At 39.1% G+C, this 27,746-nt stretch overlaps 1 long non-coding RNA gene across 1 annotated transcript; it reads left to right on the forward strand.

Annotated features, from left to right (window-relative positions):
- Positions 1-1,744: 1,744 nt before the first annotated feature.
- LOC311620250 lies at positions 1,745-27,577 on the forward strand. The gene is made up of 5 exons (XR_014794654.1): positions 1,745-2,930; positions 10,285-10,384; positions 23,022-23,059; positions 24,871-25,038; positions 27,372-27,577. It is a non-coding gene; the product is annotated as an uncharacterized lncRNA (long non-coding RNA).
- Positions 27,578-27,746: the final 169 nt, after the last annotated feature.

A 27,746-nucleotide genomic window follows, 5' to 3' on the forward strand; every position in this document is an offset into this window, starting at 1 on the left:
GCTATTTTCGAAAACTTTTAAAGGGAACTGTGTTACTTATGTTACATAAGTCTTGATAAACTTGATAACTAAGAAAAAATGTGTACATTAAATCTTTTTAAAAACTTTATCTTCTTTTGTCACTTACCTCACAGTATTTAATAATATTTCACACCACCATTTATTCTGCATTTAATATTGGTCAACCACTGTTCAATGCTGTTTATGTGGGTCAACTCTTTTTAACCTCTCAAGAACCTGTGAGCTAGGGACCCTCATTATCCCTATTTGATAGATTAGGAAAATGAGGCTTAGAAAGGCTGAGTAACTTGCCCAAGATTATATAGCTGGTGAGAGAGTGGACTATAGCCAGATCTGCTGATCACAAATCCTTGTTGTCCACCATTATGCCAAACTTCCATTTGTCATTTTCCCAAATCTTCTTTATCTCTCTCTCTGCATATATGTCACTGAAGAGAGAGAAGTACTCCCAAAACTCAGGATGCATAAGAATCAGGGTCCACATAGAATCATACCATCATTTCTTAATCAGCATAGTAGTTAAACACACTGGCTCTGGGTTCAAAGCCCAGCTCTGCCACTTCTTAGCTGTGAATGTGAATTCTCTGTGTATCATCTCCCTCATGTATAATGAAGAAAATATTTCCTTAAGGGTTGTGAGGAGGGGTGACAGAGTCCACACACTTAAAATGGTGCCTGGGAAAAGTGCAAGTATAATTGCCTATTATTTTCACTTCCCTTCTAAAAACCAATAATGAAAAAATGAGGTGAAATACAATATATTTTCCTTGGTGTGCATATATGCACACTGTCAGAAGTAGACTGTTACATATTTTTAGTGCACACAAGTCAGGCTTAACTTGGCTGCCACAGTCACGAACACTCATACTGCCGGAAAAGCCAATCTCATGGGGGTGGGGATCCTGTAGGAGACTTTGGCAACTCCTATGTAAGTTTTTTGTTTTGTTTTTTTAGGGGATCAAGTGAGGTATTCCTTTAACTTTATTCCTTGTCTTAGGTGCTAACTCTTTATACTCAGGAGCATAGCAAATGGGAGAGACTGGAGAACTCCCACCGGGAAGGGGCAGTCTTCCCCTCCCTCTGCAGGACCCCTGGCCCACCACCCCCTTCTCACCTTTTTGAAAGGAAGGGGAATGCACAGTGCAGAGCATCCATGATGGCAAATGTCCTTTTGAGTTTGCCAACATCCTTCAGGCAAAATACTGACTAGAAGGTTTGCAGGGAGTTTTGAAAACTCTAGAAATATGGTGATTTCCCCAAGGTTTCATTACAGGTGCCCGGGTCATCATGGCAACAACTCCAAGAAGCCTGAAGAAATGGAGTGTGAATGGTTTGAGTCATACTTACATTGTTAATGATGGCTTTTAACCACTTGAATTTCTTCTAGGCCAGGGTCACTTTTTGAAGGTACCATAAAGCTAAGCTAACATGTATGGATGTGTATGCAAAGTAACACAGGCTCTAGAATGAGGCTATCTACTGACTTTGGTGGGGGTGGGATGCCACGCCTCTACATTGAGCTGGTGACAGCTATTTCCTCTCTCCCAGAGCACACCGTGGCTCATTACTCTGGCCTATGAGATAATGACTCACCTGGTTTGATGCCCATTGTGATCACTTGTAAGTAATAGCCCCACACCCACTGCTTTCACATCCCCTGACTAACAGAAGTCAGGCCTATTTGGTTAATTTTTAAACATATATATATATTTAAAAATAAAAACAAGGACGGTAGAGGGAGAGAGATAAATAGAAGCATCAATGATGAAAGAGAATTATTGATCAGCTGCCTCCTGCAGGTCCCTACTTTTGGGATTGACCCCAAAACCCAGGACACTTGCTCTGACAGGGAATAGAATCATAACCTCCTGTTTCATAGGATGACATTCAACCACTGAGCAACACTGGCTGAACTGTTTGATTCATTTTGATTGAGCTTTCATGGAGTTGTGACTCTGAGAATGACATTTTTTTTTAATAAAGGGGGGTTTACTGTTCTAACTAGAAATGGCATCTTCTCGTATAGGATTGTAGCTCAAGCACATGGAGTGAAAGTGAATAGAAAAGTATGGAACTGGCTCTTCTTTGTTTTACTTTTAAGCAATTACCTTAGCCTCTCAGCCTCAGGTTCCCCATTGCTGAGAGAATTGCTAGTAAGTTAATTCCTGCTGTCCACCCTGTCTGCTGCCAATGAGTTAGATTAGTCTTAATGCCCTGAGCCTTCTGATAGCCAACACTACACATTTAAGTTATAATTGCTGGTATTTCTCTGACAAGGAAAAGAAACATTTCCAGTTCCAGGAAGAGCAGAGCTCAAGCTGTGGCTGAAGGTAAGAGGATCGAGGCTGCCAAACCACAGACATGCCCAGCTCTTGGGTCCTCAAAAGGGAGCCTGGGGAGGAAATGGTGGCCCCAGACAGGTAACTGTTTCAGTGTAACATGAAAAGTAGTTACCTTGATTTCACACCAGCTGAGCTCCTGAATAATTACATTTTAAACAAGATAGAGCATAAAACAAACAGATTCATTTGGCACCTGGGGATCCAGTTTCACCTAGACCTGCCCCAACTAGCCTTTCTCATCACAGGGTGTGGGAGAACACAGGGCATTGTGGGTCCCCCGAGGCCTGCCAGGCCCCGAGATGTTGCTTAGCTGTGGGAGGCAAGCCAGTTCTCAGGTCTGCTAATGAGTGGTGTGGTGTCTGGCAAGGACCTGGCCTGTGAGTGAGTGTGACTAATCATGAATCTTTTCAATAATGCTGACAATTCATTTTCTTTTTTTTTCCTTCGCCTGCTCTCTGTACTGAAGTCAGCTGAAATAGGAGCAAATTAGTCTAGTTCTGGAAAAGGCAGGACATGATAAAGGACCCCTTAAAAGGTTTCCAGTGCTTCATGCTTGGATGTTTTGCAGTGAGTATGATTATCTGATTTGGGTGGGTAGACAGGGAGTTTTTTGCTGTTATTCCCACCACTCAATGTCAGATGGCATCTGAAGATAGTGGTGTCCTGCTACTGTTCCAAGGGCTGCTTAATAAATTTAGGTTTGACACTAGCAAAGGCAGTGACATTATTATTCTACTAGATGCCCAGTGCATGAAACTCATGTACAGGGTCGTGAGGGGGGTGTCCCTCAGCCCAGCCTGCACCCTCTCCAATCGGGGACCCCATAAGGACTGTCTGACTGCTGGATTAGATCTAAACAGGCTGTTGGATATCCCTCTCCAATTTGGGACAACTGGCTCCTAACCACTCACCTGCCTGCCTGCCTGATTGCCCTCACTGCCCTCCCCTTCAGGCCTGATCTCACCTCCAACTGCCTTTAAACCCTTCCTCAGCCCCCACATTAGGAGCCGGAATGGCTGGGGGGAGGGGCCACAGGCGATTGGCCACAGGCCCTGCCCCCAATTGGGGTGGGAAGGATGGATTGGGGGTGGAGCCAGCCATGGGTAGGGTCTGTGGGTGGTTTTCTGGATGGCCCCACCCCACAATGAGGTGGGGGTCTGATCTGGGCTCAGTGGCTGGGAGAGGGTCTGTGGGAAGTTGGCCGGCCAGCTCCACCCCCCCGATTGTTGGATTGTTGTGGGAGGGGTAATGGGGGTGAAGTTGGCTGGGGGAGGAGCCACAGGCCAGTGGGGTGGTGGAGGCCCATCAAGAACAGGGCCAGCCAGGGGGAGGGGCTGCAGGAGTTTGCCAGGCAGCAGGGACGACTGTGGGGAGGGGCCATGGGAGGTTGGCAGGCCAGCCCCACCCCCAGTCGTTATGGCATTCTGGTTGCTGGCTTTTTATATAGAGAGATGTTTCTGTCCTCACATGGAAGTGTGGTAGACCTTAAGTGCCCTGGGCTCTGTAATGGGGTGGGAAAAATGGGGATGAACCTTTCCTTAGACTCATCTCTCTCCCTGCCAGTCACTTTGTTGCTTGATAAGTTCACTTTGCTTCTAACACCAGTGCTGAACTGTGTGTTTTCTCACAAGAATGGTGTGTATGTGTGTTTTAGGAAAGTTGATAATGTCAGCTGTTGGTGAGGGAGCTGGAAGAATTTCAGGCTGCAAAGCAGGTTTTATGAAAACTTTTAGAAAGGAGTAGTAATTGTCTAATGGATGTGGTCCCCTCATCATAGACCAAATCTCCGAGGATGACTCAGGTATAATTTCTTAACACAGTCAAAGCATTTAAATTTTGAGAAATATGAGCAAATAAAAGAAAAGGAGATGTAAGAAGAGCTGAAAAATATTGAGGCAGTTTTTAACATTCCTTATTCCCTAAAATAAATATACTGTGTAGCTCAATATTTTTTCACCCTTTACTATTTAGGCCTGTTTCTTCTCTCTTTCCCAGCCTTGTGGACTACTACTAACTTCTAAGGATGTCCAAAATATGAACTAGATATTAAAGTTATAGTTTCCAAATTAAAAATTGAAATGAGTTCCACTATGTGTCTTTGAACATTCTAACCTGAGAACTCCTTTTCAATTCCTGAGAACTCCTTGTCTTCAGAAGTTGTCATGGATTATTGCTTCATGTAGGAGTTGCAATTGTTGACTGATGGGAGGTCACATTTAACACTTAGTAATATTCTGTATGATATATACAGTGATTCAAGACTGGAAATTTTCTCATAAACATCCACATTCTAGCTTTTAAAAATTCTAAAACCTGGCAACATTGACTTCATAGACCATCAAGCTAACACATTATTAGAACTGAGTGGCTGTTTCCTTTTTACAGAATACTTTAACAAACTGCTCTCTATTGTTCACATTTATTCTCCTTTTCCTTTACCAGGTTAGGAAGTTTTGTGCCATTATTCCTTCTGACACATTCTCTATTCTTTTCTCCCCTCCTGCCTCTTCTGGCACAGCTGCTATTCTAATACTGTTAATTTTACATTGTCCTACAGCTCCCTTAAGCTGTCCTCCTGTTTTTTAATTGTTTTTGCTGTTGTTGTTTTGTTCCCTGATTGAGTGATATTTTCAACTCTGTCTTCTAATTCACTGATTTGATCCTCAGCTTCCCCTAATCTGCTGTGTTTTCCTTCTAAAGAGTTCTTTATTTGTGTTATACCATTCTTTATCTCAGGCTGTTCTTTTTTTTTTTATATATAGTTACTATATTTTTTTCATACTATTGAGCATTTTTACCATCATCACTCTGAACTCTGGTTCAGATAAATTATATACTGTATTTTTCGGACCATAAGATGCACCGGACCATAAGACGCACCAGTTTTTAGAGAAGGGGAATGAAGAAAAAAAGATTCTGAAACAAATAGTGTCCTAAAATATTTTATGTGCATTAAAACCCAACATCACAGTCATAAACACATGTAATCAACCCTGTAAAGTAAACAGCAGCATTTAGAACCATTTTAGAGCTGGGCAAGCACACAGAGACCACACATAGCCGGGCAAGTAAAAAAACTTTTTTTTTTAAAGTATATGTGTAGGCTATATTTGGACCATAAGACGCAGGGACTTTTTCCCCCCACTTCTGGGGGGAAAAAAGTGCGTCTTATGGTCCGAAAAATACGGTATGTGTATATATATATAGTGGTGCCTCGCATAAAGAACGCCTCGCACAGCGAACGCTGCACACAACGAACTTCATTTCATGATTCATACAATGAACTTCGTTTCACACAACGAAGTCGCCCGAGCTTCCACGACCGCTTTGCCCGAGCTTCCACGACTGCTTCGCCCGAGCTTCCACGATCGCTGCCGATGTATTGCATCCTTCTGCGCAGGCACTGCAGGCAGTCGTTAGTCACTGCGCTTAACTTAAGCACGTATCGCGGCAATCGTTCTTCATTACGAATTAAATCATGCACGTATCACGGCAGTCGTCCTTTTAAGTTAAACTCAATATTTTTTTTATATCATGGCTTCTAAAAAAAGCAGGAAGGTGATTTCTGTTGAAATGAAACAGGAAATAATTAGAAGGAGTGAATGTGGGGTAAAACAGTGTGACCTCGTCAAAGCGTTTGGCCTCAGCAAGACCACCATTTTCACCATTTTGACAAATAAGGATGCAATCAAATCAGCCAAAGTAGCCAAAGGAGTATCAAAACTATTTCATGAAAAACATAGGTCTTCAATCCACGAGGAAATGGAGAGGCTATTAGCGATTTGGATTAAGGACAGGCAGGTGAAAGGTGACGTAACAACCCAAGATATTATCTGTCACAAAGCCAAGAGAATTTATGACGATCTAAAGAAAAACGTCCCTGGAAGTAGCAGCAATCAAGATAATGAAGAAGAATTCAAAGCCAGCAGGGGGTGGTTTTTTAGATTTAAGAAAAGGTGTGGAATCCACAGCGTTACTATGCATGGTGAGGCTGGCAGTGCTGACAAGAAAGAAGCAGAAAAGTTCTCTATTAACTTTCAAAAATGTATTAAGGATGAAGGATACTGCCCACAACAAGTGTTCAATGCCGATGAAACGGGTCTTTTCTGGAAAAGAATGCCGAGCAGAACCTTCATTACAAAAGAGGAGAAGAAATTGCCAGGACACAAAGCACTTCTGGTCCAGCAACAGGACAATGCTCAAAGGGAAGCGTCATCTGATAACGAGGAGCAACAATCAAACAATCAACCAATCCCAACTGCTGACATCAAGAACATCCTGGTCAAATGGAAAGCAGTTCAGGAGTTTACCAATGCCCACTATCCGGATTCAGCTGAAGCAAACAGGATCAACGATCTTTACTCTGATACTCTTGTCCGTTATTTCCGGCAGATGTTGGAGAAAAGAGAAAAACAAACGACTTTGGACAGGTTTTTCATGAAACCATCGGCCAAAAAGCAGAAAATGGATGAAGATGTGCAAGATTCGGTAGACTCTACTTAGTCTGTCTTAAAATTAAAAAAATGTGTGTTTTTTTTAAAAAAAAATTATGTTTTTAGATGTATCTAAATAAAAATAATAACAAAAAAATTATCTTTTTTTATGTCATCTTAGCATATTTTATGCTACAGAACGAATTATTTTTTTTAACATGTATTGTTATGGGAAAACGCGTTTCACATAACGAACTTTTCGCATAACAAACTTGCTCCTGGAACGAATTAAGTTCGTTGTGTGAGGCACCACTGTGCATATATATATATATATATATATATATATATATATATAATTTATTTTTTACAGAGAGGAAGGGAAAGGGTAGAGAGCTAGAAACATCAATGAGAGAGAAACATTGATCAGCTACCTCCTGCCCTCCTGCACATGCCCCACCGGGGATGTGCCTGCAACCAAGGTACATGCCTTTGTCTGGAATCAAACCTGAGACCCCTCAGTCCACAATCCAATGCTCTATCCACTGTGCCAAACCGGTCAGGGCCAGATAAACTTCTTATCTCTGATTCATTTATTGCTTCTTCTGGAGAATTCTCTAGTTATTTCTTTGTCTCCTTATTTTGGTTGTCTGTTTGGGTTTGTGACTATATTTTAGATAGATCATCTACACCTCTCAATCTCTAGTTCAGGACAGTGTTAAAGGCTGTTTCTGACAAATTGGATCAGGCAAAAACTCAAAACCTCCAGAGACTGCCTCTGTCTACAGACTAATAGGATTCCAACTTTAATTGCTGCCAGGCAATCATCCTTAGGTCACATTTAACAGAGTTTTTTCAACAGGGTAGGGTATAATAGTTACTTCTGCCTGGAGGCTAATTGTTACCTTTAATCCTTTAAGTGACCTCAGGGCAAGGTGTTTTCCAATAGAGTGTGTGGACTATCTTCCCCCTAGGCAAGGCAAATGTTATTCCATTGCTTGAAGGAATGACCTAGCCCAGGAAACTTGTGTCTGCCTTCCTAGTTTTATCCCTCTGAGTCCTAAGTCCTGGGCTCTGCTCTCACAGCTCCAATCCACTTCACCCTCCCTGTTCTAGAACACAAGGTGTGTGGCTCCACAGAGAATTTTTGTGCATTATCTCTTCCAGAGGGTGCCGGAATTTTCAACTGCCACTCCCGGGCAGACAGCACCCCACTGCTTTTCACAGCTAGATATTATCCTTAGATTTGGTGCTTTTTGCTGGGGAGCCAAGCTTGGAGATTAGATCCCAGAGTTTTCAGTGGTGCCTCTTAGAGCTGAGATATCGCTCTGGGACTTCAGTTGCTTTTTTGTGGGTGCCCAACCAGCCCTTTCACACCTCTGCCCCTCCTACCAGTCTCTGTGTGGCCTCCACTTTATCTGTCCTCGGGTTCTCTCCTGGGAGTTTTCTGTTGATTATTTAGGAAGCTTTTCTGTATTTTAGTTGTAATTCCAGCTTGTTCTTGGGAGCATGTCTGTCATGAGCAAAGCTTTATGATTCCTTCTGGAATTGATAATTTACAATCCAATGTAAGATACCTATCCTTGAGGTAGTCTAAAATATATCTGTATCAAAAACTTCTAGTCAAAATGGCAGTGTAGGTAAATACTGTACCTGCTTCTCCCACAACTGTATCAAAAGTACAACTGAAGTATAGAACAACCCTTAAGAACTATCTAAAACCTCACTAAAGAGAACTCCTGTAATTAAGGATACACAGAAAAAGACATGATGACACTGTTAGGAGGGGAGGAGAATCTAAATGGGCTGGCCCCACGCCCACACGTGGTGGTTAAGAATAGGGAGGAATATCTCTGCTGTGAAGGTCCCCATTGAGGGAGGAGGGGCCCCAGTGCCAGGAAGAGGAGCCCAATAATAGCTGGCTGTGAAAATCAGCAGGGACTCAGTCTGGGTGAGAGAGGGGTCGCTGGAGTGTGAGATGTTCCTCCTGTGGGTTTCATACACAGACACAGCACTCATCCTCAGCTCCAGGGAAGGGGCAGCAGTTCAAAAAGTGCCAGGGATATGCAGGGAAAAACTGAACTGTCTGGCTTCAGGGCAAGGGTTGGAGGGGCTGCCCTCAGCAGTCCTCTCAGCAGGTGTCATTGTTCCTTTGTTGAGACCTCCCCATACACAACTGGCAGGTGCAAATGGGCAACAAAATGGAGTCTCCATCAACCTGGCTAATGTCCCTTCACCTGGCCCTGGTGATTCCCTGACACTCTGTCCCACCCAACTTGCTCAGCAGCCTGAACCTCTGTCAGCGGCTGCTTCAGAAGATGCCAGCCTGTGTGCATACTACAGACTTTATTAAAATCTCAGAGTTTCACGAAGGTCGAATAGCAGCATCTGGCCTCTGCATGCCCTGTACTTCTTGCTAAGTGACCCCAAGCTTGGCAGTAGTGGCAGCTGGCCTCAGTTCACAGCATAGCCTTTCCAGTGTGCCTCTAAGCCCAGCCCAGCACAGCACAGGCAGTTACCAATTGTAGATCACTTTGTAACTCCTAACCACAACAACTGATGTTGGCCTGCACCAGAGACTCCTCCCAAGAGACCCTAGAACTAACACACCTGGTGGCCGGCTTCAGACCACACAAGAGTACTACACAATTAGCTCCACAAACAACACACCCAGAGGGTGGACTCAGCAGACATCAGCAATCCGGTTCACAAGTACCACCAAACAATATAGTGCTTGGAAGGGCATTGGTAACAAACACACAAGGTGATGAAAAAAGCACTTTTCTAGACCTCATTCTCTCTGAAAAGCTTGCTCTGCATAGCTGGGGAAGAAATTAGTGGAGTCAAGAGCAGTATGAAATGAGAAAAATATTTAACAATTCATGAAATGTCACCAAAGTACCTAAAATTATTAGGTCGATGCCATAATGCTGCCCAGTACAAGAAATACTTGACATCTCTCTTCTCTTTCCATGTTTTTCTCCTTCCTTCTAACTGCTTTTGACTGTCCATGGGGAGTAAGTTCATTGCTTGAGTAGATTTAGGTCAGACTCAAACTGAATATCAAGCTGACAGAAGGGGATTTGGTGCCAATGTTGATTAAATAAGAAGTGAAAAGAAAGACTTATTCTGAATCCAAATATGGCTATTTAGAAAGGAAAATTCTAATATTAGACTGCTTAAGAATTAGTAGAGAAAGATACATTTATTTATCAGAGAATCAGCGAGTTTCTATCTATGTCAATACTTTATGTGTGTGTATATATATTTATGTTTACATGTAGAGTATATTGAACATATAGATGTTTATAATACTCAAACTTTAGCTATTAGGAATTGTTAATTGTTTATATGGAAAGTCTCAAAAGCATTCCATATTACTACTTTTTAAATACTTATCATTGTATGTATTACATAACTCCTTAAAAAATTAATTATTTATTGTTGACAGTAATATATATGTCCTCTTTTTCCCCACTGACCCCTTCTAGCCACCTCAACCCCCCTCATGCAAGCATGTGATACTTATCTTTGACTGGCTTATTTCATTTAGAATAATATGCTCCAGGTCCCTCCAGGCTGTCTCAAAGGGTAAGCGTTCTTTCTTTTTCACTGCTGTATATGGTAACATAGTTTTCCATGGTGTAAATGTACCACAGTTTTTTATCCACTCATTTACCGATGTGCACTTGAGCTACAATATTTTTAGGTCTCAACTATTATAAATTGTTCTATGAACATAGGGGTGCTTACATTCTTTCTGATTGGTGTTTTAGTTTTCTTAAGATATATTCCTAGAAGTGAGATCACTGGGTCAAATAGAAGTTCCATGCTTAATTTTTTGAGGAAACTTTATACTATTTTCAATAATGGTTGCACCAGTCTGCATTCCCACCAGCAGTGTACTAGGGTACCCTTTTCTCCACACCCTTTCCACACTTGTCATTTGTTGATTTGTTGATAGTTGTCATTCTGACAGGTGTGAGGTGATAACTCATTGTCATTTTAATTTGCATCTCTCTGATGATTAGTGACTTTAAAAAAAATTTTTTTATATGTCTCTTGTCCATCTGTATGCCCACTTTGGAGAAGTGCCTATTTAGGACTTTGCCTATTTTTAATTGGATTATTTATCTTGCTTTTTTTAAGTTGTGTGGGTTCCTTATATTTTGGAATAATTGTCAAATATGTTCTCCCATACATTGGGTTGTCTTTTCATTTTGTCAATGATTTCTTTTGCTGTGCAGAAGCTTTTTGTTTTGATGTAGTCCCATTTGCTTATTTTCTCTTTTGTTTCCCTTGCCCTAGGAGATGTAGCCATAAACATATTGCCACAATAGATGTCTCAGATTTTGCTGCTTATGTTTTCTTCTAGGATTTTTATGGTTTCATGACTTATATTTAAGTATTTTATCCATTTTTAGTTTATGCTTGTGTAAGGTGTAAGTTGGCAGTTTAGTTTCATTTTTCACAAGTATCTGTCCAATTTTCCCAACATCATTTGTTGAACACAGTGTCTTGAGTCCATTGTATGCTCTTTTGATGTATCACATTTAATGATTTGCAGATATTGTACTATCCTTGCATACCTGGAACAAATCCCACTTGGTCATGGTGTATGATCTTCCTGATGTAAAGCTGAATCTGATTTGCTAGAATTTTGTTGAGGATTTTAGCATCTATGTTCACCAGGGATATTTCCTGTAATGCTCTTTCTTTGCAGTGGCTTTATTTGATTTTAGGATGAAGGTAACACTGTCCTCATACCGTGTTTCCCAAAAATAAAACATCCTCTGAAAATAAGACCTACTTACAGGCTTCCTTCTGAGTTAAATATAAGGCATCCCCCCAAAAATAAGGCACCCCCCTAGGCTCTGTCTCAGAATGAAAATTAATTTACCATAAACTGGTCGCTAGGGCCTCCCCGACTGGCGTCTAGCAACCAGTGACATTACTCAGAGTTCTGACTTCACTGCTGTGTGGAGGCGGAGCGGAGGTCTGGAGAGAAGAGGATACTTTCGCAAATGCCTGTAGAAGAACAGGAGGATTAAAGCGGATGGGACTTGGCGAAGGTGGTGAGTGCTGGTCTGCTAGTCTGGGATTCAGCCAACACTCACCACGCTAAAGACATGAAGACATTTCTTCACGAAAAAAAAAATAGATCTCAGATAATGATTACCGCAGGAATGATGGCCTATCTCCAGACTCTTGATATTGCAATAAAGAAGCCATTCAAAGACAATTTGTGCATGGAAATTAATGACTACATTGAAAATAGAATGGAGAGAAATCAGTGTGGAAACTTTGTGAAACCTAAACTGCAAGAAGTTGTAACTTGGGTGAAGAATTCATGGGAGAAAATCACTGACAGTTGCATTGCTAATGCACTGTGAGCAGGCTACCTTGACAAGAAGTACTCATTTCAAAACAGTGCTATTGCTAAACATGAGAGATTTGGTCCACTGATTCTGAAAGAAATGGAGTCACAAGAAATTCACCAGGAAATTCAGGAATTGGATTGTTATGATGATGTTCCAGAAGATGATGACATGATAATCATTGAATAAATGAGTAAATTCTTGATACTATATGATTCACAGTTTGTCTGGTTTGTGTTGACAACTACCGTACTACCGTACCGTATACAGGTAATAAATTTCCTTTATTTTCATTTAACAATAAATGTGCACAGCAAAGGAAACCATCAACAAAATGAAAAGATATTCAACTGAATAGTAGAACATATTTGCTAATACATCTGATAAAGGCTCAGCATCCAAAATTCTTAAGAAACTTATAAAATTCAACACCACAAAAATATATAAATAAACAATTTTATTAAGAAATGGACAAAGGCCAAAACCGGTTTGGCTCAATGGATAGAGCGTCGGCTTGAGGACTGAAAGATCCCGGGTTCAATTCCGGTCAAGGGCATGTACCTTGGTTGCAGGCATATCCCCAGTAGGGGGTGTGCAAGAGGCAGCTGATCGATGACTCTCTCTCATCGATGTTTCTAACTCTCTATCTCTCTCCCTTTCTCTCTGTACAAAATCAATAAAATATATTAAAAAAAAAAAAAAAAAAAAAAAAAGAAATGGACAAAGGGTCCGAATAGATACTTCTCCAGAGAAGATATGCATGTGACTAATCGCATCTTTGGGAGCAAAAATTAATATAAGACACTGTCTTATTTTTGGGGGAACAGGGTAGAAAGATTTTAGAAAACTTCTTTCCTCTTGAATTTTTTTGAATAGTTTGAGGAGGATAAGTATTATCCTCCTCAAACTATTCATCAATAAATATTCATTGGCTATCATCAATAAATATTTGGTAAAACTCCCTTGCAAAACCATCCAAATCTATTCCAAATTCTTTTATTTGCTGGGATTTTTTTTTTTTTTTAATTTATTACTGCTTTAACTTCACCGGTAGTTATGGTCCAATCAGGTTTTCTAATTCTTTCTTATTGAGTTTTAGAAGATTGCATTTTTCTAGTAATATGCTCATTTGGTCAAGGTTTTCCAGTATATTGGAATAGAGTTGTTCATAGTATTTTTTAATGATCCTTTGTACGTCTTTGGGGTCAGTTGTTACTTCACCTCTTTCATTTCTGATTTTGTTTATTTGGGTCCTCTCTCTTTGTTTCCTGATGAGTCTGGCAAGAGGGTCATCAATATTGTTTATCCTTTCAAAGAATCAGCTCTTGGTTCTATTGATCTTTTTTAATTTTAATTTTAATTTTAATTTTAATTTTTTGCTTCTATGTCATTTACCGTATTTTCTGGCATATAAGACGACCCCCTAATTTTACAGTTAAAACATAGGTTTAGGCCTATATTCGCTGTATAAGACTACCCCCCACTTCAAAGAAAAGACTTACTTTGCCGAACAGATCTGCAGGTAATTATTGTGCAGTTTTGGTCTTTTGCCCCCGATTTTCGGTTGACTTTTTTTCATTTCAAAGGTTGTCTTATATGCCAGAAAATATGGGTATTTACAGTCTGATCTTTATTATTTCCTTCTTTCTATGTACTCTTGGTTTTTCTTGTTGCTCTCTTTCTAATTCTTTAAGTTGTAGGATTAGATAATTTATTACAAGTTTTTTGTTTGTTTGTTTGTTTTATTTTATTTTTTTAGGTAAGCCTGTAGTGCTATGAACAATATTATTTCTGATATATCACTTTGAGCAAGGGAAACAAAAGAATAAATATACAAATGGGACTACATAAAATTAAAAAGTTTCTACACAGCAAAGGAAACCAACAAAATGAAAAGATATTCAACTGAATAGTAGAACATATTTGTTGATACATCTGATAAAGGCTCAGCATCCAAAATTCTTAAGAAACTTATAAAATTCAACACCAAAAAATATATAAATAAACAATTTTATTTAAGAAATGGACAAAGGATCTGAATAGATACTTCTCCAGAGAGGATATGCATGTGACTAATAGCATTTGAAAGGATATTTATTGTCACTAATCATTAGAGAAATGCAAATTAAAACTACAATGAGAAATCACCTTACACTTTTTAGAATGGCTATCATCAATAAATCAACAAATAGCAAGTGTTGTGGAGGATATGAAGAACAGGGTACCCTGTGCACTGTTGGTGGAAAAGCAGTATGGAGCTACTTCAAAAAATTAAAAATGGAACTGCCTTATGACCCAGCAATTCCACTTCTAGGAATATATCTGAAGAAACTTGAAATATTAACTCAAAGGATATATACATCCCTATGTTCATTGTAGCATTATTTGCAATAACTAAGATTTGGAAGCAGCTCAATTTTCTATCACTAGATTAGTGCTTACAAAAGCTGTGATACATTTACACAATGGAATACAATTGAGCTATAAAAAAAGAAAAAAGAAAAAGAAAGAAAATCTTATCTTTTACAGCAACATGGGTGGACCTAGAGAGCATTATGCTAAGTGAAATAAACTAGTTAGAGAAATACAAGTACCATATGATTTCACTTATATGTGGAATATAATTAACAAAATAAATTAGCAGTGAATAGAGACTCATGAATACAAAGGACAGACTGACAGCTGTCAGAGGAGAGGGTTTTGAGAGCTGAGTAAGCAATGTGAAGGGATTAAGCAAAGAAAAAAAGTCTTATGGACATATACAACAGTGTGGTGATTTCCAAGGGAAATTGGGTAGTGGTGGTAGAAGAAGATAAAGGGGGCTTAAATGGTGATGGAAACTGACTTGACTTGGGGTGGTAAACACACAATACAATGTACAAATGGTGTGTTGTAGAATTGTATACCTGAAACGTGTAAAACTTTATTAACCAAAGTCATCCCAATAAATTCAATTAAAATAAATAAATAGGTCGTCCCAAGATGGCTGACAGGTAAACACCTAGCTGCAGCCGCACACAACAATTTCAATAAAATACAACTAAAATATAAAATGGACATTACCCAGAACTACAGGAAAGTCTACTGACTGGAAATTCTACAACGAGAAGCAAGGAGAAAACCAGAAGGAAGCACGGAGGAGCTGTAAAAGCCTAAGGTACGGAGACACGCTGCGTGTGCGGAGAGGACGGAGCCGGAGAGGACGAAGCTGGAGAGGAAGGGTGGGGCGGCTGAGTGCCTGGCTGGTGTTGGCGTTCCCTAGTGGGAAGGAGATAAACGCTCCGACTGTGCTGGGCCCCACTTCCGACTGCTCTGAACCCCAGTTCTAGGCCAGACCCCAGGGACCCAGGCTCACACAGAGGGAGCTGGGCTGCGAGCCGGAACCCCGGGGGAGCAGTGAAAGGAGGTCCCGGAAACATGCACATTGCGCACAGAGAAGGGACGGTTGGCTGTGCCGTGGGATTGCCCTGACGGGAAGGAGACAGGGGCTCCAGACTGCTCTGAACGCCACTTCCAATCCCACTACCAACTGAACTGAACTCCAATACCGGGCTCATTGCGGGAGAGCATAGACTGTTTGGCAGCAGGCAAAAATCGAGGGCAACTTTCTCTCAGAGGTGCTGGCAGCGAGTACTGAAGGACCCGCATAGGGCGGGGCTGACGGAAGCCAAGGCTGTAGGCTCCACCCTGAAACCCCGCCCCATCTAAGCAGAACACAGAGACTTTTAAGGCTACCAACTCAGGAAAGCTGCGAAAATGCTGAGACGAAATAGATCACAAATGAAAGAAATGGAGGACTAAAAGCGACTGGATATAGAGTTCAAATCTACACTTATAAGGTTTTTCAAGAATTTCCTAGAAGAAATGGATAAGACCTATGAGGATATGAAAAGGGATCAACTAGAATTAATAAGGAATCAACAAGAAATGATAAGGGATCAACAAGAAATAAAGAATACATTGTCTGAAATAAAAAATATTATACAGAGTCCTAAAAACAGAATGGAAGATCTCAAGAATCAAGTTAAAGATTTGGAACATAAAGAGACAGAAGACACTCCTCCGCAGAAGCTAGAAGGCAAGAGAATCCAGAAAATTGAAGATAATGTAAGAAACCTCTGGGACAACTTCAAGCGAACCAACATCAGAATTATGGGGGTCCCAGAAGATGAGAGAGAGCAAGATATCGAAAACATACTGAAAGAAATAGTGACAGAAAACTTCCCCCACCTGGTGAAAGAATTAGACTTACAAGTCCAGGAAGCACACAGAACTCCAAACAAAAGGAATCCAAAGAGGACCACACCAAGACACCTCATAATTAAAATTCCAAGAGCAAAAGACAAAGAGAGAATATTAAAAGCAGCAAGAGCAAAGAAGGTAGTTACCTATAAAGGAGCACCTATACGATTGTCAGCTGACTTCTCAACAGAAACCATGCAGGCCAGAAGGGAATGGCAAGAAATATTCAAGGTGATGAATAGTAAGAACCTACAGCCAAAGATAATCTATCCAGCAAAGGTATCACTCAGAATCGAAGGTCAGATAAAGAGCTTCACTAATAAAAAAAAGCTAAAGGAGTTAATCAACACCAAACCAGAATTATATGAATTGCTGAAGGGGGTTCTTTCAGAAGAGAAAGTAAATAAAGATAAAAATTATGAACAACAAATACGTAACTATCAACAAGTGAATCTAAAAACCAAGGAAATTAAAAAAAAAATCTGATGAACAATAATAACTGTTGAATATAATAGAATCAGAGGTATGGAAGGGGAGTGAACTGACGATTCTTGGGGAAAAGGGGAGAGTGGGATGTGGGAAGAGACTGAACATAAACTGTGCACCTATGGATGAGGACAATGGGGAGTGGGGAAAGGGCAGAGGGTTGGGTGGGAACCTGGTGGAGGAGAGCAATGGTGGGAGGGGGATAAAAAAGGAACATTTGTAATAATATGAACAATAAAAATTTATTTAAAAAAATAAAATTAAATAAATAAATAAATTAATTAATTAATTAAATAGCACCTCAGGCTGTGACTCATCAGGTCAAATTTTTTAAAGAAGCTGCCTTTATAGATTGTGTAGCACTAAATTGTTTCTGTTGTTTTTATTTAACTTCTATAAACTATAACAAAATAGTCTGTAAGTAAAAAAATTAGACAATATATAGCACTTTCTTTAAAATATAAATGTCAAACAAAGATATTAAAAACAATGTGAGTTTATAACAGTTTTCCTTTGCAATAAATCCCCTTGTTTTTACTTATTCTAAAATTCATCTAATGCTGTGAGGCTAATATGTTCAAATTAAATTTAATGATAATAGTACAGAATAATAATACCAATATAAGTACTATGGAAGAAATGTCCCATAAGAATCACTAGTATTTCTGTACTGTTTCATAAAAACATAATTTTCTCTTTCATTCTCCACCCCAAGTGAAATGAGATTATGTCTTAATGAAGAATTTTGTTTCTTGTTTCTTGTTTATTAAGAGGATCAATAAGACCTTTTAAATGATCTGCAATTCAGTAGAATTCATTTGAAAATAAAGAGCATGAGATTAACTTTGCTTTGTGCAATTAACCTATCAGATGCAGATCTCTGTAATTAAAGAATCCTAATTCACAATTCTCTGAATCACTGCATTTGGCAGGCAATTGCCAGTAATTTTCATTTCACAGCATAGTGCTCCGACAGTAATAAGAACAAAACACATGCAGGTTTAATCAGGTAACAAAGCATGTCAAATACTTATCCTAAAACAAGGGAGTCTGGCACATGAAGTGTGAACCTCCAAGAAGTCCCTGAAGGGATAGTATATTCTCTGATCTGTGCCTTTTCACAGCTTCTGCTGACACCTTTAAGAGAAAAATAAAAAAAAGTCTCACCCAGAACAGACATCAGAATTCAAAACAAATCATTCTCAATGAAACTTCTGGGAGTCAAAGATACAAACACAGGTGCATGCATGCGTGCACACACACATGCACACACACACATGCATAAGTACACACATGCACATACATTAAAAAGTGAATTCATATGTAAATATATATCAATGCAAATATAGATGTAGATATATTGAATCAAGTGTACTTAAAAAGTCTTCTTTGTTTATTATCAAGTACTTTTGATATAATATCATAAAGAGGAAAAATGTTATATTTAATTATTAGGAAAGTGTGGAAAAGTTTGACTTTGGTCTATAGAATTCTCAACCAGTTGTCTTAAGGCCCAGAAATAAGATATTAACTTATCATTCTTAGATGGAGGTTCAAAAGGCAGAAAGACTTTCCATGGCTTTTTAAGGCAGTTCAAGGAATCCTGAGTAAAGACCTGATACCTAAGGTCCATGATGTATGGAGCAACCAAAGAGCTAGTGAGGATAGTTTTGCAAAATACATCTTGCATGGCCACATTTCAGAGCTGAGTCCCATGCACCAGCAGACATTGCTGCCCACAGTACTGCCTCCCTTCAATCTGGACAGCCTGGTTAGCTATCCTGGCACTCTACATAGCCTGCAGGGTGAAGAGTCCACAGGACCATGGGCACATGCCCATTTGAAGTCTTTTTCACCAAGATCCATGTATGTGGTCCCCCAGAACATATCCTTCTACCCCAAACAGCCTCGAGCCCATTTCTGAGGTCCTTACTGACTGTTTTTGAGGTTCATCTTCCAGAGAGCAGTGTTTGTTGTGGACACATGCTCTAGGCACAAGGGATGGCCAATGAATGACTGCTGGAGTGACTATGACTCAGATTTGTGGGCTGGGGTATCAATACATATGTGTTCCATGCCTTTGATGAGGCAGACAGGGCCCAAGCAGGAGCAACTGAGAGTGAGCCCAAATGGAGGCAGATGGATCTATTTATTCACTTTCCACAGTTCTGCATTATTAGGAAAGTTCCCAGCCACATTTATGCAGAGAAAACTTAATTTGGTTAATTTAAGGCCTCAGGTTCTCAAGAGAATGATTTGCTTAGCTTCTTTCCATGCCCCCTTATAGTCATGACCAAAAACCTCGCTTAGTGGCTTTTCATGGGTATTTGATATCCAATGACAAACTTATTTTCAACTATAATAATGAAACAAAAACATAAAAGTATCTAATAAAGAAACATAGCAAATATTATATTTTATTTTCTTTCCAATTGTGTATATAATCAGGCCAGTCAAAAGTTAAAATAAAAGTTAACAGCATGAGAAAGTACACAAGTAAAGGATTAAAACTTTTTAATCAATTTATTTTTAAAAAACATATCCACATGTTTGCTGCAATAATGAACAATGCAGTTCAACTTAATAACAAATAGATAATAATTATATAAGTAATAATTGATGAAAAATTATAAATTTTATTCCAAAGAAGTAAAATATTTCAGGATAAACTAAAATTTGCCTTTACCAAACAATGTGCTTTGCAATTTATACTCTATTTCTCTGTTTAAAATTTTAAACACAAATGAAATTACTGCATAGTCGCAATGAATGACGGACAGAATTGAAATGACTGAACTTCTGTGTTTTTTTCTTTACATTTGCTATCTGTTATGGACTGAATTGTGTCCTCCTTACCCCCAAGTTTATATCTTGAAGCTGTTGCCCCCAATGTAATTATATTTGAAGATAGATACTTTACAGAAGTAATTACGGTTAAATGAGGTTGTAAGGGTGCACGTGAACACATAGGAAAGACCATCTGAGTACATAGCAACAAGGTGACTGTCTACAATTAGAAGAAAGAGGCTACACACACACACACACACACACACACACACACACAAATCTTTCTGGCACTTTGATATTGTACTTTCAACCTCCAAAACTGTGAGAAAATTAATTTCTGTGTTTAAGGCACCTAATCTGTGCTATTTTGTTACATCAGCCTGAGCTGACTAATGAACTATCATTGTTTCATTGCTGTTTATTTTTAATCTACTGTTTAATGACAAGAATGTTTTGTCTGGTGGGAAATGAAGACAAGGGCTGTTGCTGAAACAAGATTGAATAATTCCAAACTGTTAGCAACAAATTTTTGAAAGAAAAATGTGCAGGTCAGTCAGTATGAGTGGGGGCCAGCTGTGAATTTGAGTACCCTATATTAACATCTATGTAGAATTGTAGAGAGCTCCTGGGAAAGGCCCCTGAGCTGATTGTCATCTGAATCCAGTGGTGCCCGGCAGAGCCCCGCCCTGGAAACATACCTTGCCAGAGGCCGGTGTGTTGTCAGCCTGACCTTCAGCTCAGGTGCCAGAGTGGTGGGTTTTATTATCTAAATCCAGCCAAGCACCAGGAACAAACACGATTATCCAGGCCCACCCAGAAGTGACGATTACAAAGAAGCCACAAGAATGCACATAATCTCCTTTGACTTGGGCTTTAGTAAAATGTCCTGGTATTTTGCTTTATAAAATAAATGCTCTGAATCAGCTCTGGGTCACTGTCTCTCCATCAAAGGACAGCTGTCTCACCTGTTCCCAACTTTTTCCTCTATTTCTGTGTCTGTCTCTTTCATTTTCTCAATCCCTAGCCGCCCATACTCAGGAACAGAACCACTCTCTAGCCACAATGGACATGGCAAAATACATAAAAATATATATAAATAAAACATACTAATTTGAAGGTTACATGGATATTTTTGCATGTAAAATCAACAATAACTTAAGCAATTATTCTAAACATTAGAGTACAGATGAAAAATATGTCTTTTTCAAGAAGTCATGCTTTACTCATGGACATTGTTTTGAATTGCCAGCACATGGAGATATTAAAAAGCTGACAGACTTATAATTGATTTTGTCATTGTTTGTAAATTCTCTGCAAATACATAGTGCCCGTATTATCTGCACCCTAGGGGACCACTTTTATAGCATTGCCTTTTATATTTACTGTCCCTCCTTTATTCTGAGTCTTTTGAGAAGCAGACCATTTACTTTCTGGGACAGTAGCCACAGCCAGGGAAATGGGTCCCATCAGCACATAACAATTCAGCTATTATGATGCCTTAAAGAAGGGAACTGACCATCTACCACTGTCCCCTCTAGGTTTTAGTGTGAACAAAACCTCCTAATACATCTACTAAGTATGATATTTCCTTAAGGTTACAGTGGCCCTAGTTCATGAGAGAGTTAGAAAGTATTTTGAACATCTGTTCAGCTAAGAAGCATTTCTTAGACTTTGTCTTTGTCAGCAAGTGATAAAGGAGATTTGTTGTTGTTGTTGTTGTTTTGAATCTTGTTTTCAGGTGGAGCCCTTGAATCATGTTATTATAGCAGGTAGAGCTGGTAGTTAGAAGACCTGAATTCTATTATTAGCTCTGATACTAATGTTCCATGTGATTTAATATTTCTTTGAATTTTGACATCTCCAATGCTACTTACATGAAGTTTTATCCAGAACTAAACAGACAGTATTCTTTGAAGTTCTTCTATAGGTACAATATATTATCAAATTGCCATATTTTAACCACCTGTATAGGCCACCTGCAAGTGCCCCAGGTTGAGTACCAATTGCGAGTGTCCCATGTTCAGGGTACAGGTGCAGGGTTCAGGTTCTGGAGGAGGCTGCTTGCAAATGACAGAGACTAGAAGATATTAAGTTGGAAATATTGGGGGCCGGGCAGGAGCCCAACTCAAGGGGAAGAACTCCACCCCGCTCTGGTCTTGCCATCCCTTTTATTAAGACTATGGGATACACCCATAGCCTTTAGGCAGGCAATTCCAATAATAGTCAATCAGCAAAGATTTACATAAAACTAAAAGACAAAAGTTGCTTTAGCTACCATTGTCTCAACTAAAGGATGGGTGGTTGGCTCCGACCTTTCAGAGCTTCAAGGTTGACCAGCCTTCCAGGTTCCTTGTCCACACCTCTCTGCTAGTGAAGTCAATGGGCGGCTTCCAATAGCCACCAACTTCTTTTCCAGTCCAGAAACCTTGGAGCAAGGAACAAAAACCGGGTGACCTTAATTACATGACTGAGGAGCAGAGTGCCCACTTTGCCCCCCTGAGAATAAAAAAACACACAATAAAATCCATAATTCAAATTGTTCCCAACAAGAAGATCCTCAAATGGTGTAATTTTTTTCTCTCTGAGAGATTTTGAAAAAGAAAACAGTCTTTTACATATGCAAACATATTTTTAAACTTTGAAGACTAGGTACTTGTTTCCTCTGACTCTGAGCATGGCCAACATGTTTCATCAAAATAAAACTTAGGTTACTGGAGAAGATGCATGGGCATGGAGAGAAATAACAGAAAGGAATGGCACTTGGTAAAAACAATAACAAGAATAAGATGGAAAATTCCATTCAGAGAAAAAACCTTCAGGCATTTTTTTTTTAGATCCACTATTTTGGACTTTCAAAACTAGTGAAGGAAACATGTTCTAAAATACTTGGACTTGGCTCAAACAGACTGTGTCATTTCAACTCAACTGATATTTCTTCCAGAAAAGACACCATGGACTACTCTTGATATGAATTAAATTCCTTCTGTTGGATCTCAGTTTATAAATATTTGATAGAAAACTCAAGACTTTAGACTACTTTTTTCTCTTTTTTTATTATTGAGACTATTATAGAGATGACCTCCATTTCCCCCATCCACCCAGTCCCCAATCCACCCCAGGCCTCACCTCACTATTGTCTGTACATGGAGTATGCATTGCTTTGTTTAATCTCTTTCCACTCCATCCCACCCCTCTTCCCTCTGAGATTCAATAATTTGTTTCATGCTTTTGTGTCACAACCTACTTTGTTCATCAGTTTATTTTGTTCATTAGATTTCATGTATAACTGAGATCATGTTATATTTGTTGTCCTCTGACTGACTTATTTCTCTTAGCTTAATAGCCTCCAGGCCTATCCATGCTGTCTCAAAAGGTAAGCGATCCTTTCTTTTTTTACAGACATATAGTATTTCATTGTGTAAATGTACCACTGCTTTTTTATTCTGTCATTTACTGATGGGCACTTGGGCTGTTTCCAGATTTTAGCTATTGTAAACAATGCTGCTATGGACATAGATGTGCACTAGAAAAAAAAAATCATATGCACCAGGTGTTATAATCAAAACACCTGGATGTTACATAAATATCCCCTCTTATTGTTTCACAAGGGAGTTGGTGACATTTTTGAAGGTGGCACATTCCTTGGCACTTTTCTCACAAGAGTGCCCTCTTCTTGCTAGATGGAGGAGGTCCTTCTGTCCCACTAATAGACAGGAGTCACAGGAGAACAGGCAGGGAGGCCAGGGAAGTGATCTGTCATCTCCATGGCTGCTTTATGGTGTGAGTATGCTCTGCTGTCAGGATATTCTCCGCTAGAGCCGTGGGGGAAAGTGGCAAGGTGAATCCCCTAGGTTTACCCGTAAGTTCCACTGAAGCAGAGTTAAAATATACTTTTCCTACTAAGCCCATTTCTGTGTTGGAAATATGAGTAGTTGTCAGAATCTTCAGACAACAGAATTTGGAAGGTTCATCTCTCTTGAGCAGTTACAGGATGGAACATTATTTTGATCATAATCTCTCTTTGTAATAGTCATTAGCAGAAAGGGGGCCTTTACTGTTGAGCTGATTTGTGGTTTGAGTGCTGAAGTCTGTGTGCATTTGAGAGGGAGACTGACTGATTCTTCAGTTTTCATAAGACATTTACACACATTTAGGAAAGTCATTCATTGTCAAGGGATCAGTGACAAAAGCCACAGGAGTTGAAAATATGGTTCCTACTTCAAAGAGTTTCTACTGTTAGGAAAAAGGTCATTCATTTTTAGACATTGAAGGAAACTTGGAGGCTATGTAATCTAACATTGACACTTTAAAGATAAGGAAATCAAGGCTCAGAAAAGCCAATACTCTGCTCAAGAATTCATAGCTGGTGTTAGGACCAGTATTTTAGCTCTTCATCTAGTAATCTTTTCAAAAACAGTACATGGGTACTTCTTCTATGAAAGAGAGAAATACTCTTTGATGATGTGATGAGCCAGGTATCAGAAAGGAAAGCTCTCCACCTACAGGTCTGGGACTAGTTATGAGTAAATGCTATGCTTTTCTTCCCACCATAACTAGCCTTCAGTTGAACAAATCTTGATGGTTGAATAGGGTTTCACTTTCAGCCTCAGACTGATAGAAATGTTCATGATTCACCCAAATTCTATGTGAACAGAAACAACTAAGCTTCTCACACCTCCAGTGAAGGCTGGATGGTGATAGTGCAATGCTCCTGGTCTCAGTTAAAAATTCTTCTGGCCCATTTGATGCTCTTAAGAGCATTATTTTGGATTGGCCACCTGAGCTGTGAATTACATTTCACTTGCTACATGGAGCAGGCACATAGGATTAGAGAAGACAAGTCCTACCTATATATGAACAAATCCATTGTGTGCTGTCAAGGAGTCTAACCCATCTTAGCTGTGGAGTAGTCTGAGATTGGTTATTGTTCAATGCACTAATAAAAACTAATATTTCACTAATGGCTGAATCTGGCCTCTATAAAGTTCTGCTCAGGTGCAGGTTGAGTGGACTCAACTTTGATATACAAGGATGTCCAGGGATAAGCAGGAAACTAGTGTGTGTTTTTTTCAGAGAGATTTTAAAGAAATTTGCTTGTCTTTAAAATGCCTTATAGAGAATCCTCATATGTCAATGCCATTGATAGCTTTTCTGAGACAGGTAACTCAGATTATATTATTTCAGGCATAGGATATCATCATTTGGTTCCAAGATACAGAGACTCACTCCAACTAGTATATGCTAAAAAAGAAAAAATTATCAGAAGGATATGAAGTTATCATTTGGAGACCAAAGGCAGGAAGAGGACCCAAGATTCATAAAGGCCTGGAATGAGGAACTGGAATAGAGACAGTAACCAGCATCTTCTCTGGGGACCAACAGTTACTCACCCCTGCTTCTCTCTATATTTTAGCCTTGTTTCTCTCTCTTTTTGCAAACTGGCTTTTCTGCTTTCTGGAACCTTGACTCAATATCACTTCCAAGTCTCAAAGCTCCAAACCTCACCCAGGTTCTAAGTTCTCCTTTTATATTTTTGAGGAAGATATACTAACAGGTTTGGCTAACGTAGAGATTGGCTGCCCTTGATGACCCTTGTTTCAACAAACTCTGGCCAGGAAGGATTCATAGACATGACTTGAGAATTTATTCTCTCAAGATATTCTTAAATTTAGCAGGGTAAATTAAATTTTACAAGTGGAAAAATGAAAGAGAGGAGTTGTCAGTAAATTGCCCAGGTCAATTTGAAACCCAAGTTTCTGACTCCTGAGTCATTCAGTCTTTACAATGTCAAATAATTATCTCTTGTTTTGTGAGGGCTCACTGGTTGCAGATGCCCAGTTGCTTTCAGAGAGGGTTGGTAAAGTGACTCCAGGCAGAAAACCAAGTAGATCCATTGTTTATGCCATATCATTTCACACGTGCCCATACACACACACACACACACACACACACACACAATCTCTTCCCGAAAGTGCAATTGGCTCAGCAGACAGTGTCCTGGTTCCTTGAGAAAGTGTTGGCCAAGTATCAATCAGTGGTGGCTCAGCTCTGTCTGGTTGAGGGTTGAGCCTGGCATTTCTTAAAATAAATAAAAAAGACTTGTTAAAAAATTCATGTTGAAATATTCTTCCATCATTTTAAAAGTATGCAGTTTGCTCATCTAAAAAATATAACCAACTTGCCAGTTTCTAAGTTGAAATTTGTATGTACTGCCTAGAATAACATTGACTCAGTATTCCTTTTAACATCAATCTTTGATAATGTCACTCCTTCCAGTTTTTCTCTTTTATATCCTACTTATAGTCTTTACACATAGGTGCATGTACACACACACACACACACACACACACACACGCAAAGATGCACAGACTTTTTCTCTTCTGTGTGTCACAAATTATAAGGAAAGAGTGAACATGGAGTATTTTGGACTTAAAAAAGCTCTAACTTCTTTAAGTCAATGGTTAAAGAGTCTAAGTTCAGATGAGTTGGTACTTTCTTACACTGGCCACCTCATTCCTCCTCTGCAGAATTTTAGTACCATTGATAGATTTCTACATCACGGTTTATTGTATAAAATATTTGGCAGCACATTCAGGGATATTTCAGCCAGAAAAGATACACTGCACTTTTCTAAGGAAAGAAACATTAAATTCTAGTGGAATTAGTACAGTAATCCTCTGTTTAAGAATAAAGTTTATGAAAGACCCTTGTATTGACTATAGGCCCTGTCCTTCATTATTTTCTGATTCAACATAGCTGAATGTGCATGATTAATGTTTATGAGAATTATTGTCTCCCAGGCACAAGTAATAAAAATAAAAACACATAAAAATCCAATGACCTTCAGATGCAGAGATAATACCTCAGTTATAACTTTCTCTAAGATCTATAAATTGTTATTTATTTATCTCTAATATTGATAAATAAATTGTTATTTATTCCTTTGTTCCAACCCCTTACTGCCCCATTTCCATCCTACTTCATGCCACTGAGAGGACAAATGCATTTTTTCCCTGGTATTCTTACAAGCTACAAATGAAATGAAATAGCATTAACTACAATTAACATTTCTGAACCCTTTCTATTTGGCAGTCATAGTGCTGGGGTAATGAGAGATGTGATTGTCTTTCTGCTTCACTCTGCTCTAGGGCATAGGTAATTCCCTGGTTACATGGGAGATCCACCTGATTCTAAACCCCATGATTTCAACCATTAATCTGATGGTTTTATTCACAACCATGTATATAATAATTATTTGGAGTATTTAAAATGATTCTTTGTAGCTCTATGCCAAGGAGGTTAGTGTAAGACAGACCATCAGTAGGCACTCTGTCAGAGTGCTCTCAGTCTTCAGCTCCAGCTTTGCCCTCTAGCCTAGCTCCAGACCACAGTGCAGCTGCCTCACCCAACTCAGTTAAAATGTCTGCAATGGACTATGGGAGAGAATTCCAGCCTTGGAGTACAGATAACCATGAGAGATAGGATTGGCACAAATTCTCACTCATGGTAAATTATATTTTGTTTTTATTTTTCCAACCCTAACAAAAAAAAAAAAAGTGTGCCTTGCTAAAGAAGTGAATCTCAGAAAATATGAGTGAAAAAGATCATTACTATATAGACATATAAAGTCTTTAAGTTAAAAATAATTTTAAACTTAATATTATCCTATTGTTTTTATTTTATAGGCAAGGAAACCTAAGAGAGAAGTAAAATACCATAACTTGCTAACTCTGCTCTATTCCATGAGGCTGAATATTATCAAAACATCTTTTAAAATGTGGCGCAGCCTGATAATCAGCTTTTAAAGAAAAACTATAGTTTTTGGTAAAATGATAGTAAAATGAAAAATGTTATTGGTACTCAAAGTATTAAGAACATCACTTTATAATTATAAAGCTTAATAATTGTCAAATGGGGGTGGTGGGATGAGGGCATGCAACAGGGGGTAGGAGAGGCTGGAGAAGGTCAATGGGGAAAAAGGATTTATATGTACTACTATGTGTAATACTTTAAATAAAATAAAAAATTTTAAAAGAGATAAAAATTATATAAAATCATTG

Source organism: Pipistrellus hanaki, assembly GCF_964339955.1.
Source record: "Pipistrellus hanaki genome assembly, chromosome: 3".
In the NCBI taxonomy this organism is placed as follows: domain Eukaryota; kingdom Metazoa; phylum Chordata; class Mammalia; order Chiroptera; family Vespertilionidae; genus Pipistrellus; species Pipistrellus hanaki.